This window comes from Syngnathus leptorhynchus, unplaced genomic scaffold (genome assembly GCF_054491065.1).
Source record: "Syngnathus leptorhynchus isolate UIUO unplaced genomic scaffold, UIUO_Slep HiC_scaffold_47, whole genome shotgun sequence".
NCBI classification, from domain to species: Eukaryota; Metazoa; Chordata; class Actinopteri; order Syngnathiformes; family Syngnathidae; genus Syngnathus; species Syngnathus leptorhynchus.
This window is the reverse complement of record NW_028232014.1, coordinates 112,154-124,416: the sequence shown is the minus strand read 5'-3', so window position 1 is coordinate 124,416 and position 12,263 is coordinate 112,154.

Here is a 12,263-nt window from a genome sequence, read left to right as displayed (position 1 = left end):
TTCTCGCCGAGATAAGCACGTTTTCTGAAATGCCGCTCTCCCGTCACTCTGGTTAAAGTGTTATGAAAAAAAAGGCTGTTGGGGGCTAGGGAGTATCGAGTTGATCATTATACATGAAGAAATAACCAATTTCATCGTTTGGTTTATGTTTTACACGCGTTTTAAATTTTATTGCCGAAATCGCTTTTTCTTGCCGAGATAAGCACGTTTTCTGAAATGCCGCTCTCCCGTCACTCTGGTTAAATTGTTATGAAAAAAAAAGGCTGTTGGGGGCTAGGGAGTATCGAGTTGATCATTATACATGAAGAAATAACCAATTTCATCGTTTGGTTTATGTTTTACACGCGTTTTAAATTTTATTGCCGAAATCGCTTTTTCTCGCCGAGATAAGCACGTTTTCTGAAATGCCGCTCTCCCGTCACTCTGGTTAAAGTGTTATGAAAAAAAAGGCTGTTGGGGGCTAGGGAGTATCGAGTTGATCATTATACATGAAGAAATAACCAATTTCATCGTTTGGTTTATGTTTTACACGCGTTTTAAATTTTATTGCCGAAATCGCTTTTTCTCGCCGAGATAAGCACGTTTTCTGAAATGCCGCTCTCCCGTCACTCTGGTTAAAGTGTTATGAAAAAAAAGGCTGTTGGGGGCTAGGGAGTATCGAGTTGATCATTATACATGAAGAAATAACCAATTTCATCGTTTGGTTTATGTTTTACACGCGTTTTAAATTTTATTGCCGAAATCGCTTTTTCTCGCCGAGATAAGCACGTTTTCTGAAATGCCGCTCTCCCGTCACTCTGGTTAAAAAAAAGAACCGGGCGGCCCGGTAAAATTGCTTAGCCGGGGCTCTGGAAGCCTAACCCGGCGTGATACTGTGCAAAAAGCTGCTGCTGAGCTCCAGCTGGAAGTGTAAAAAAAACCGGGCTGGTTAAAAAAAAGAACCGGGCGACCCTGTAAAATTGCTTAGCCGGGGCTCTGGAAGCCTAACACGGCGTGATCTTGTCCAAAAACCCGCTGCTGAGCTCCAGCTGGAAGTGTAAAAAGAACCGGGCTGGTTAAAAAAAAGAACCGGGCGGGCCAGTAAAATTGCTTAGCCGGGGCTCTGGAAGCCTAACACGGCGTGATCTTGTCCAAAAAGCCGCTCGTGAGCTCCAGCTGGAAGTGTAAAAAGAACCGGGCTGGTTCAAAAAAAGAACCGGGCGGCCCGGTAGAATTGCTTAGCCGAGGTCCTGGAAGCCTAACCCGGCGTGATCTTGCGCAAAAAGCCGCTGCTGAGCTCCAGCTGGAAGTGTAAAAAGAACCGGGCTGGTTCAAAAAAAGAACCGGGCGGCCCGGTAAAATTGCTTAGCCGGGGTCCTGGAAGCCTAACGCGGCGTGATCTTGCCCGAAAGTCGGCCTCTATACTTCCATATTAGGTACCAGGCGCTCAGAGCCAACTTGGCAAAAATTTTCTAAGTGCCCACGGCTCTGCGGGGATTGTGCGTCCGACCCGCGCCGGTTCTCCAGCCGGCCTAAAATAACGCAAAACCAGCCTCTCCCCCTGGAGCTCACAGCCAAAGGCGAAACTTTTCTAAGTGCCTACGGCTCTGCGGGCTTTTGAGTCCGCCACGCGCCGGTTCGTCGGTCGGCCTCAAAAAGCGAAAAATCAGCCTCTCTCCCTGGAGCTCGACTCGAGTTGATCATTATACATGAAGAAATAACCAATTTCATCGTTTGGTTTATGTTTTACACGCGTTTTAAATTTTATTGCCGAAATCGCTTTTTCTCGCCGAGATAAGCACGTTTTCTGAAATGCCGCTCTCCCGTCACTCTGGTTAAAGTGTTATGAAAAAAAAGGCTGTTGGGGGCTAGGGAGTATCGAGTTGATCATTATACATGAAGAAATAACCAATTTCATCGTTTGGTTTATGTTTTACACGCGTTTTAAATTTTATTGCCGAAATCGCTTTTTCTCGCCGAGATAAGCACGTTTTCTGAAATGCCGCTCTCCCGTCACTCTGGTTAAAGTGTTATGAAAAAAAAGGCTGTTGGGGGCTAGGGAGTATCGAGTTGATCATTATACATGAAGAAATAACCAATTTCATCGTTTGGTTTATGTTTTACACGCGTTTTAAATTTTATTGCCGAAATCGCTTTTTCTCGCCGAGATAAGCACGTTTTCTGAAATGCCGCTCTCCCGTCACTCTGGTTAAAGTGTTATGAAAAAAAAGGCTGTTGGGGGCTAGGGAGTATCGAGTTGATCATTATACATGAAGAAATAACCAATTTCATCGTTTGGTTTATGTTTTACACGCGTTTTAAATTTTATTGCCGAAATCGCTTTTTCTCGCCGAGATAAGCACGTTTTCTGAAATGCCGCTCTCCCGTCACTCTGGTTAAAGTGTTATGAAAAAAAAGGCTGTTGGGGGCTAGGGAGTATCGAGTTGATCATTATACATGAAGAAATAACCAATTTCATCGTTTGGTTTATGTTTTACACGCGTTTTAAATTTTATTGCCGAAATCGCTTTTTGTCGCCGAGATAAGCACGTTTTCTGAAATGCCGCTCTCCGGTCACTCTGGTTAAAGTGTTATGAAAAAAAAGGCTGTTGGGGGCTAGGGAGTATCGAGTTGATCATTATACATGAAGAAATAACCAATTTCATCGTTTGGTTTATGTTTTACACGCGTTTTAAATTTTATTGCCGAAATCGCTTTTTCTCGCCGAGATAAGCACGTTTTCTGAAATGCCGCTCTCCCGTCACTCTGGTTAAAGTGTTATGAAAAAAAAGGCTGTTGGGGGCTAGGGAGTATCGAGTTGATCATTATACATGAAGAAATAACCAATTTCATCGTTTGGTTTATGTTTTACACGCGTTTTAAATTTTATTGCCGAAATCGCTTTTTCTCGCCGAGATAAGCACGTTTTCTGAAATGCCGCTCTCCCGTCACTCTGGTTAAAGTGTTATGAAAAAAAAGGCTGTTGGGGGCTAGGGAGTATCGAGTTGATCATTATACATGTAGAAATAACCAATTTCATCGTTTGGTTTATGTTTTACACGCGTTTTAAATTTTATTGCCGAAATCGCTTTTTCTCGCCGAGATAAGCACGTTTTCTGAAATGCCGCTCTCCCGTCACTCTGGTTAAAGTGTTATGAAAAAAAAGGCTGTTGGGGGCTAGGGAGTATCGAGTTGATCATTATACATGAAAAAATAACCAATTTCATCGTTTGGTTTATGTTTTACACGCGTTTTAAATTTTATTGCCGAAATCGCTTTTTCTCGCCGAGATAAGCACGTTTTCTGAAATGCCGCTCTCCCGTCACTCTGGTTAAAGTGTTATGAAAAAAAAGGCTGTTGGGGGCTAGGGAGTATCGAGTTGATCATTATACATGAAGAAATAACCAATTTCATCGTTTGGTTTATGTTTTACACGCGTTTTAAATTTTATTGCCGAAATCGCTTTTTCTCGCCGAGATAAGCACGTTTTCTGAAATGCCGCTCTCCCGTCACTCTGGTTAAAGTGTTATGAAAAAAAAAGGCTGTTGGGGGCTAGGGAGTATCGAGTTGATCATTATACATGAAGAAATAACCAATTTCATCGTTTGGTTTATGTTTTACACGCGTTTTAAATTTTATTGCCGAAATCGCTTTTTCTCGCCGAGATAAGCACGTTTTCTGAAATGCCGCTCTCCCGTCACTCTGGTTAAAGTGTTATGAAAAAAAAGGCTGTTGGGGGCTAGGGAGTATCGAGTTGATCATTATACATGAAGAAATAACCAATTTCATCGTTTGGTTTATGTTTAACACGCGTTTTAAATTTTATTGCCGAAATCTCTTTTTCTCGCCGAGATAAGCACGTTTTCTGAAATGCCGCTCTCCCGTCACTCTGGTTAAAGTGTTATGAAAAAAAAGGCTGTTGGGGGCTAGGGAGTATCGAGTTGATCATTATACATGAAGAAATAACCAATTTCATCGTTTGATTTATGTTTTACACGCGTTTTAAATTTTATTGCCGAAATCGCTTTTTCTCGCCGAGATAAGCACGTTTTCTGAAATGCCGCTCTCCCGTCACTCTGGTTAAAGTGTTATGAAAAAAAAAGGCTGTTGGGGGCTAGGGAGTATCGAGTTGATCATTATACATGAAGAAATAACCAATTTCATCGTTTGGTTTATGTTTTACACGCGTTTTAAATTTTATTGCCGAAATCGCTTTTTCTCGCCGAGATAAGCACGTTTTCTGAAATGCCGCTCTCCCGTCACTCTGGTTAAAGTGTTATGAAAAAAAAGGCTGTTGGGGGCTAGGGAGTATCGAGTTGATCATTATACATGAAGAAATAACCAATTTCATCGTTTGGTTTATGTTTTACACGCGTTTTAAATTTTATTGCCGAAATCGCTTTTTCTTGCCGAGATAAGCACGTTTTCTGAAATGCCGCTCTCCCGTCACTCTGGTTAAATTGTTATGAAAAAAAAAGGCTGTTGGGGGCTAGGGAGTATCGAGTTGATCATTATACATGAAGAAATAACCAATTTCATCGTTTGGTTTATGTTTTACACGCGTTTTAAATTTTATTGCCGAAATCGCTTTTTCTCGCCGAGATAAGCACGTTTTCTGAAATGCCGCTCTCCCGTCACTCTGGTTAAAGTGTTATGAAAAAAAAGGCTGTTGGGGGCTAGGGAGTATCGAGTTGATCATTATACATGAAGAAATAACCAATTTCATCGTTTGGTTTATGTTTTACACGCGTTTTAAATTTTATTGCCGAAATCGCTTTTTCTCGCCGAGATAAGCACGTTTTCTGAAATGCCGCTCTCCCGTCACTCTGGTTAAAGTGTTATGAAAAAAAAGGCTGTTGGGGGCTAGGGAGTATCGAGTTGATCATTATACATGAAGAAATAACCAATTTCATCGTTTGGTTTATGTTTTACACGCGTTTTAAATTTTATTGCCGAAATCGCTTTTTCTCGCCGAGATAAGCACGTTTTCTGAAATGCCGCTCTCCCGTCACTCTGGTTAAAAAAAAGAACCGGGCGGCCCGGTAAAATTGCTTAGCCGGGGCTCTGGAAGCCTAACCCGGCGTGATACTGTGCAAAAAGCTGCTGCTGAGCTCCAGCTGGAAGTGTAAAAAAAACCGGGCTGGTTAAAAAAAAGAACCGGGCGACCCTGTAAAATTGCTTAGCCGGGGCTCTGGAAGCCTAACACGGCGTGATCTTGTCCAAAAACCCGCTGCTGAGCTCCAGCTGGAAGTGTAAAAAGAACCGGGCTGGTTAAAAAAAAGAACCGGGCGGGCCAGTAAAATTGCTTAGCCGGGGCTCTGGAAGCCTAACACGGCGTGATCTTGTCCAAAAAGCCGCTCGTGAGCTCCAGCTGGAAGTGTAAAAAGAACCGGGCTGGTTCAAAAAAAGAACCGGGCGGCCCGGTAGAATTGCTTAGCCGAGGTCCTGGAAGCCTAACCCGGCGTGATCTTGCGCAAAAAGCCGCTGCTGAGCTCCAGCTGGAAGTGTAAAAAGAACCGGGCTGGTTCAAAAAAAGAACCGGGCGGCCCGGTAAAATTGCTTAGCCGGGGTCCTGGAAGCCTAACGCGGCGTGATCTTGCCCGAAAGTCGGCCTCTATACTTCCATATTAGGTACCAGGCGCTCAGAGCCAACTTGGCAAAAATTTTCTAAGTGCCCACGGCTCTGCGGGGATTGTGCGTCCGACCCGCGCCGGTTCTCCAGCCGGCCTAAAATAACGCAAAACCAGCCTCTCCCCCTGGAGCTCACAGCCAAAGGCGAAACTTTTCTAAGTGCCTACGGCTCTGCGGGCTTTTGAGTCCGCCACGCGCCGGTTCGTCGGTCGGCCTCAAAAAGCGAAAAATCAGCCTCTCTCCCTGGAGCTCGACTCGAGTTGATCATTATACATGAAGAAATAACCAATTTCATCGTTTGGTTTATGTTTTACACGCGTTTTAAATTTTATTGCCGAAATCGCTTTTTCTCGCCGAGATAAGCACGTTTTCTGAAATGCCGCTCTCCCGTCACTCTGGTTAAAGTGTTATGAAAAAAAAGGCTGTTGGGGGCTAGGGAGTATCGAGTTGATCATTATACATGAAGAAATAACCAATTTCATCGTTTGGTTTATGTTTTACACGCGTTTTAAATTTTATTGCCGAAATCGCTTTTTCTCGCCGAGATAAGCACGTTTTCTGAAATGCCGCTCTCCCGTCACTCTGGTTAAAGTGTTATGAAAAAAAAGGCTGTTGGGGGCTAGGGAGTATCGAGTTGATCATTATACATGAAGAAATAACCAATTTCATCGTTTGGTTTATGTTTTACACGCGTTTTAAATTTTATTGCCGAAATCGCTTTTTCTCGCCGAGATAAGCACGTTTTCTGAAATGCCGCTCTCCCGTCACTCTGGTTAAAGTGTTATGAAAAAAAAGGCTGTTGGGGGCTAGGGAGTATCGAGTTGATCATTATACATGAAGAAATAACCAATTTCATCGTTTGGTTTATGTTTTACACGCGTTTTAAATTTTATTGCCGAAATCGCTTTTTCTCGCCGAGATAAGCACGTTTTCTGAAATGCCGCTCTCCCGTCACTCTGGTTAAAGTGTTATGAAAAAAAAGGCTGTTGGGGGCTAGGGAGTATCGAGTTGATCATTATACATGAAGAAATAACCAATTTCATCGTTTGGTTTATGTTTTACACGCGTTTTAAATTTTATTGCCGAAATCGCTTTTTGTCGCCGAGATAAGCACGTTTTCTGAAATGCCGCTCTCCGGTCACTCTGGTTAAAGTGTTATGAAAAAAAAGGCTGTTGGGGGCTAGGGAGTATCGAGTTGATCATTATACATGAAGAAATAACCAATTTCATCGTTTGGTTTATGTTTTACACGCGTTTTAAATTTTATTGCCGAAATCGCTTTTTCTCGCCGAGATAAGCACGTTTTCTGAAATGCCGCTCTCCCGTCACTCTGGTTAAAGTGTTATGAAAAAAAAGGCTGTTGGGGGCTAGGGAGTATCGAGTTGATCATTATACATGAAGAAATAACCAATTTCATCGTTTGGTTTATGTTTTACACGATGCTGAGCTCCAGCTGGAAGTGTAAAAAGAACCGGGCTGGTTAAAAAAAGAACCGGGCGACCCGGTAAAATTGCTTAGCCGGGGCTCTGGAAGCCTAACACGGCGTTATCTTGTCCAAAAAGCCGCTGCTGAGCTCCAGCTGGAAGTGTAAAAAGAACCGGGCTGGTTAAAAAAAAGAACCGGGCGACCCGGTAAAATTGCTTAGCCGGGGCTCTGGAAGCCTAACACGGCGTGATCTTGTCCAAAAAGCCGCTGCTGAGCTCCAGCTGGAAGTGTAAAAAGAACCGGGCTGGTTAAAAAAAAGAACCGGGCGGCCCGGTAAAATTGCTTAGCCGGAGCTCTGGAAGCCTAACCCGGCGTGATACTGTGCAAAAAGCCGCTGCTGAGCTCCAGCTGGAAGTGTAAAAAAAACCGGGCTGGTTAAAAAAAAGAACCGGGCGACCCTGTAAAATTGCTTAGCCGGGGCTCTGGAAGCCTAACACGGCGTGATCTTGTCCAAAAACCCGCTGCTGAGCTCCAGCTGGAAGTGTAAAAAGAACCGGGCTGGTTAAAAAAAAGAACCGGGCGGGCCGGTAAAAATGCTTAGCCGGGGCTCTGGAAGCCTAACACGGCGTGATCTTGTCCAAAAAGCCGCTCGTGAGCTCCAGCTGGAAGTGTAAAAAGAACCGGGCTGGTTCAAAAAAAGAACCGGGCGGCCCGGTAGAATTGCTTAGCCGAGGTCCTGGAAGCCTAACCCGGCGTGATCTTGCGCAAAAAGCCGCTGCTGAGCTCCAGCTGGAAGTGTAAAAAGAACCGGGCTGGTTCAAAAAAAGAACCGGGCGGCCCGGTAAAATTGCTTAGCCGGGGTCCTGGAAGCCTAACGCGGCGTGATCTTGCCCGAAAGTCGGCCTCTATACTTCCATATTAGGTACCAGGCGCTCAGAGCCAACTTGGCAAAAATTTTCTAAGTGCCCACGGCTCTGCGGGGATTGTGCGTCCGACCCGCGCCGGTTCTCCAGCCGGCCTAAAATAACGCAAAACCAGCCTCTCCCCCTGGAGCTCACAGCCAAAGGCGAAACTTTTCTAAGTGCCTACGGCTCTGCGGGCTTTTGAGTCCGCCCCGCGCCGGTTCGTCGGTCGGCCTCAAAAAGCGAAAAATCAGCCTCTCTCCCTGGAGCTCGACTCGAGTTGATCATTATACATGAAGAAATAACCAATTTCATCGTTTGGTTTATGTTTTACACGCGTTTTAAATTTTATTGCCGAAATCGCTTTTTCTCGCCGAGATAAGCACGTTTTCTGAAATGCCGCTCTCCCGTCACTCTGGTTAAAGTGTTATGAAAAAAAAGGCTGTTGGGGGCTAGGGAGTATCGAGTTGATCATTATACATGAAGAAATAACCAATTTCATCGTTTGGTTTATGTTTTACACGCGTTTTAAATTTTATTGCCGAAATCGCTTTTTCTCGCCGAGATAAGCACGTTTTCTGAAATGCCGCTCTCCCGTCACTCTGGTTAAAGTGTTATGAAAAAAAAGGCTGTTGGGGGCTAGGGAGTATCGAGTTGATCATTATACATGAAGAAATAACCAATTTCATCGTTTGGTTTATGTTTTACACGCGTTTTAAATTTTATTGCCGAAATCGCTTTTTCTCGCCGAGATAAGCACGTTTTCTGAAATGCCGCTCTCCCGTCACTCTGGTTAAAGTGTTATGAAAAAAAAGGCTGTTGGGGGCTAGGGAGTATCGAGTTGATCATTATACATGAAGAAATAACCAATTTCATCGTTTGGTTTATGTTTTACACGCGTTTTAAATTTTATTGCCGAAATCGCTTTTTCTCGCCGAGATAAGCACGTTTTCTGAAATGCCGCTCTCCCGTCACTCTGGTTAAAAAAAAGAACCGGGCGGCCCGGTAAAATTGCTTAGCCGGGGCTCTGGAAGCCTAACCCGGCGTGATACTGTGCAAAAAGCTGCTGCTGAGCTCCAGCTGGAAGTGTAAAAAAAACCGGGCTGGTTAAAAAAAAGAACCGGGCGACCCTGTAAAATTGCTTAGCCGGGGCTCTGGAAGCCTAACACGGCGTGATCTTGTCCAAAAACCCGCTGCTGAGCTCCAGCTGGAAGTGTAAAAAGAACCGGGCTGGTTAAAAAAAAGAACCGGGCGGGCCAGTAAAATTGCTTAGCCGGGGCTCTGGAAGCCTAACACGGCGTGATCTTGTCCAAAAAGCCGCTCGTGAGCTCCAGCTGGAAGTGTAAAAAGAACCGGGCTGGTTCAAAAAAAGAACCGGGCGGCCCGGTAGAATTGCTTAGCCGAGGTCCTGGAAGCCTAACCCGGCGTGATCTTGCGCAAAAAGCCGCTGCTGAGCTCCAGCTGGAAGTGTAAAAAGAACCGGGCTGGTTCAAAAAAAGAACCGGGCGGCCCGGTAAAATTGCTTAGCCGGGGTCCTGGAAGCCTAACGCGGCGTGATCTTGCCCGAAAGTCGGCCTCTATACTTCCATATTAGGTATCAGGCGCTCAGAGCCAACTTGGCAAAAATTTTCTAAGTGCCCACGGCTCTGCGGGGATTGTGCGTCCGACCCGCGCCGGTTCTCCAGCCGGCCTAAAATAACGCAAAACCAGCCTCTCCCCCTGGAGCTCACAGCCAAAGGCGAAACTTTTCTAAGTGCCTACGGCTCTGCGGGCTTTTGAGTCCGCCACGCGCCGGTTCGTCGGTCGGCCTCAAAAAGCGAAAAATCAGCCTCTCTCCCTGGAGCTCGACTCGAGTTGATCATTATACATGAAGAAATAACCAATTTCATCGTTTGGTTTATGTTTTACACGCGTTTTAAATTTTATTGCCGAAATCGCTTTTTCTCGCCGAGATAAGCACGTTTTCTGAAATGCCGCTCTCCCGTCACTCTGGTTAAAGTGTTATGAAAAAAAAGGCTGTTGGGGGCTAGGGAGTATCGAGTTGATCATTATACATGAAGAAATAACCAATTTCATCGTTTGGTTTATGTTTTACACGCGTTTTAAATTTTATTGCCGAAATCGCTTTTTCTCGCCGAGATAAGCACGTTTTCTGAAATGCCGCTCTCCCGTCACTCTGGTTAAAGTGTTATGAAAAAAAAAGGCTGTTGGGGGCTAGGGAGTATCGAGTTGATCATTATACATGAAGAAATAACCAATTTCATCGTTTGGTTTATGTTTTACACGCGTTTTAAATTTTATTGCCGAAATCGCTTTTTCTCGCCGAGATAAGCACGTTTTCTGAAATGCCGCTCTCCCGTCACTCTGGTTAAAGTGTTATGAAAAAAAAGGCTGTTGGGGGCTAGGGAGTATCGAGTTGATCATTATACATGAAGAAATAACCAATTTCATCGTTTGGTTTATGTTTTACACGCGTTTTAAATTTTATTGCCGAAATCGCTTTTTCTCGCCGAGATAAGCACGTTTTCTGAAATGCCGCTCTCCCGTCACTCTGGTTAAAGTGTTATGAAAAAAAAGGCTGTTGGGGGCTAGGGAGTATCGAGTTGATCATTATACATGAAGAAATAACCAATTTCATCGTTTGGTTTATGTTTTACACGCGTTTTAAATTTTATTGCCGAAATCGCTTTTTGTCGCCGAGATAAGCACGTTTTCTGAAATGCCGCTCTCCGGTCACTCTGGTTAAAGTGTTATGAAAAAAAAGGCTGTTGGGGGCTAGGGAGTATCGAGTTGATCATTATACATGAAGAAATTACCAATTTCATCGTTTGGTTTATGTTTTACACGCGTTTTAAATTTTATTGCCGAAATCGCTTTTTCTCGCCGAGATAAGCACGTTTTCTGAAATGCCGCTCTCCCGTCACTCTGGTTAAAGTGTTATGAAAAAAAAGGCTGTTGGGGGCTAGGGAGTATCGAGTTGATCATTATACATGAAGAAATAACCAATTTCATCGTTTGGTTTATGTTTTACACGATGCTGAGCTCCAGCTGGAAGTGTAAAAAGAACCGGGCTGGTTAAAAAAAGAACCGGGCGACCCGGTAAAATTGCTTAGCCGGGGCTCTGGAAGCCTAACACGGCGTTATCTTGTCCAAAAAGCCGCTGCTGAGCTCCAGCTGGAAGTGTAAAAAGAACCGGGCTGGTTAAAAAAAAGAACCGGGCGACCCGGTAAAATTGCTTAGCCGGGGCTCTGGAAGCCTAACACGGCGTGATCTTGTCCAAAAAGCCGCTGCTGAGCTCCAGCTGGAAGTGTAAAAAGAACCGGGCTGGTTAAAAAAAAGAACCGGGCGGCCCGGTAAAATTGCTTAGCCGGAGCTCTGGAAGCCTAACCCGGCGTGATACTGTGCAAAAAGCCGCTGCTGAGCTCCAGCTGGAAGTGTAAAAAAAACCGGGCTGGTTAAAAAAAAGAACCGGGCGACCCTGTAAAATTGCTTAGCCGGGGCTCTGGAAGCCTAACACGGCGTGATCTTGTCCAAAAACCCGCTGCTGAGCTCCAGCTGGAAGTGTAAAAAGAACCGGGCTGGTTAAAAAAAAGAACCGGGCGGGCCGGTAAAAATGCTTAGCCGGGGCTCTGGAAGCCTAACACGGCGTGATCTTGTCCAAAAAGCCGCTCGTGAGCTCCAGCTGGAAGTGTAAAAAGAACCGGGCTGGTTCAAAAAAAGAACCGGGCGGCCCGGTAGAATTGCTTAGCCGAGGTCCTGGAAGCCTAACCCGGCGTGATCTTGCGCAAAAAGCCGCTGCTGAGCTCCAGCTGGAAGTGTAAAAAGAACCGGGCTGGTTCAAAAAAAGAACCGGGCGGCCCGGTAAAATTGCTTAGCCGGGGTCCTGGAAGCCTAACGCGGCGTGATCTTGCCCGAAAGTCGGCCTCTATACTTCCATATTAGGTACCAGGCGCTCAGAGCCAACTTGGCAAAAATTTTCTAAGTGCCCACGGCTCTGCGGGGATTGTGCGTCCGACCCGCGCCGGTTCTCCAGCCGGCCTAAAATAACGCAAAACCAGCCTCTCCCCCTGGAGCTCACAGCCAAAGGCGAAACTTTTCTAAGTGCCTACGGCTCTGCGGGCTTTTGAGTCCGCCCCGCGCCGGTTCGTCGGTCGGCCTCAAAAAGCGAAAAATCAGCCTCTCTCCCTGGAGCTCGACTCGAGTTGATCATTATACATGAAGAAATAACCAATTTCATCGTTTGGTTTATGTTTTACACGCGTTTTAAATTTTATTGCCGAAATCGCTTTTTCTCGCCGAGATAAGCACGTTTTCTGAAATGCCGCT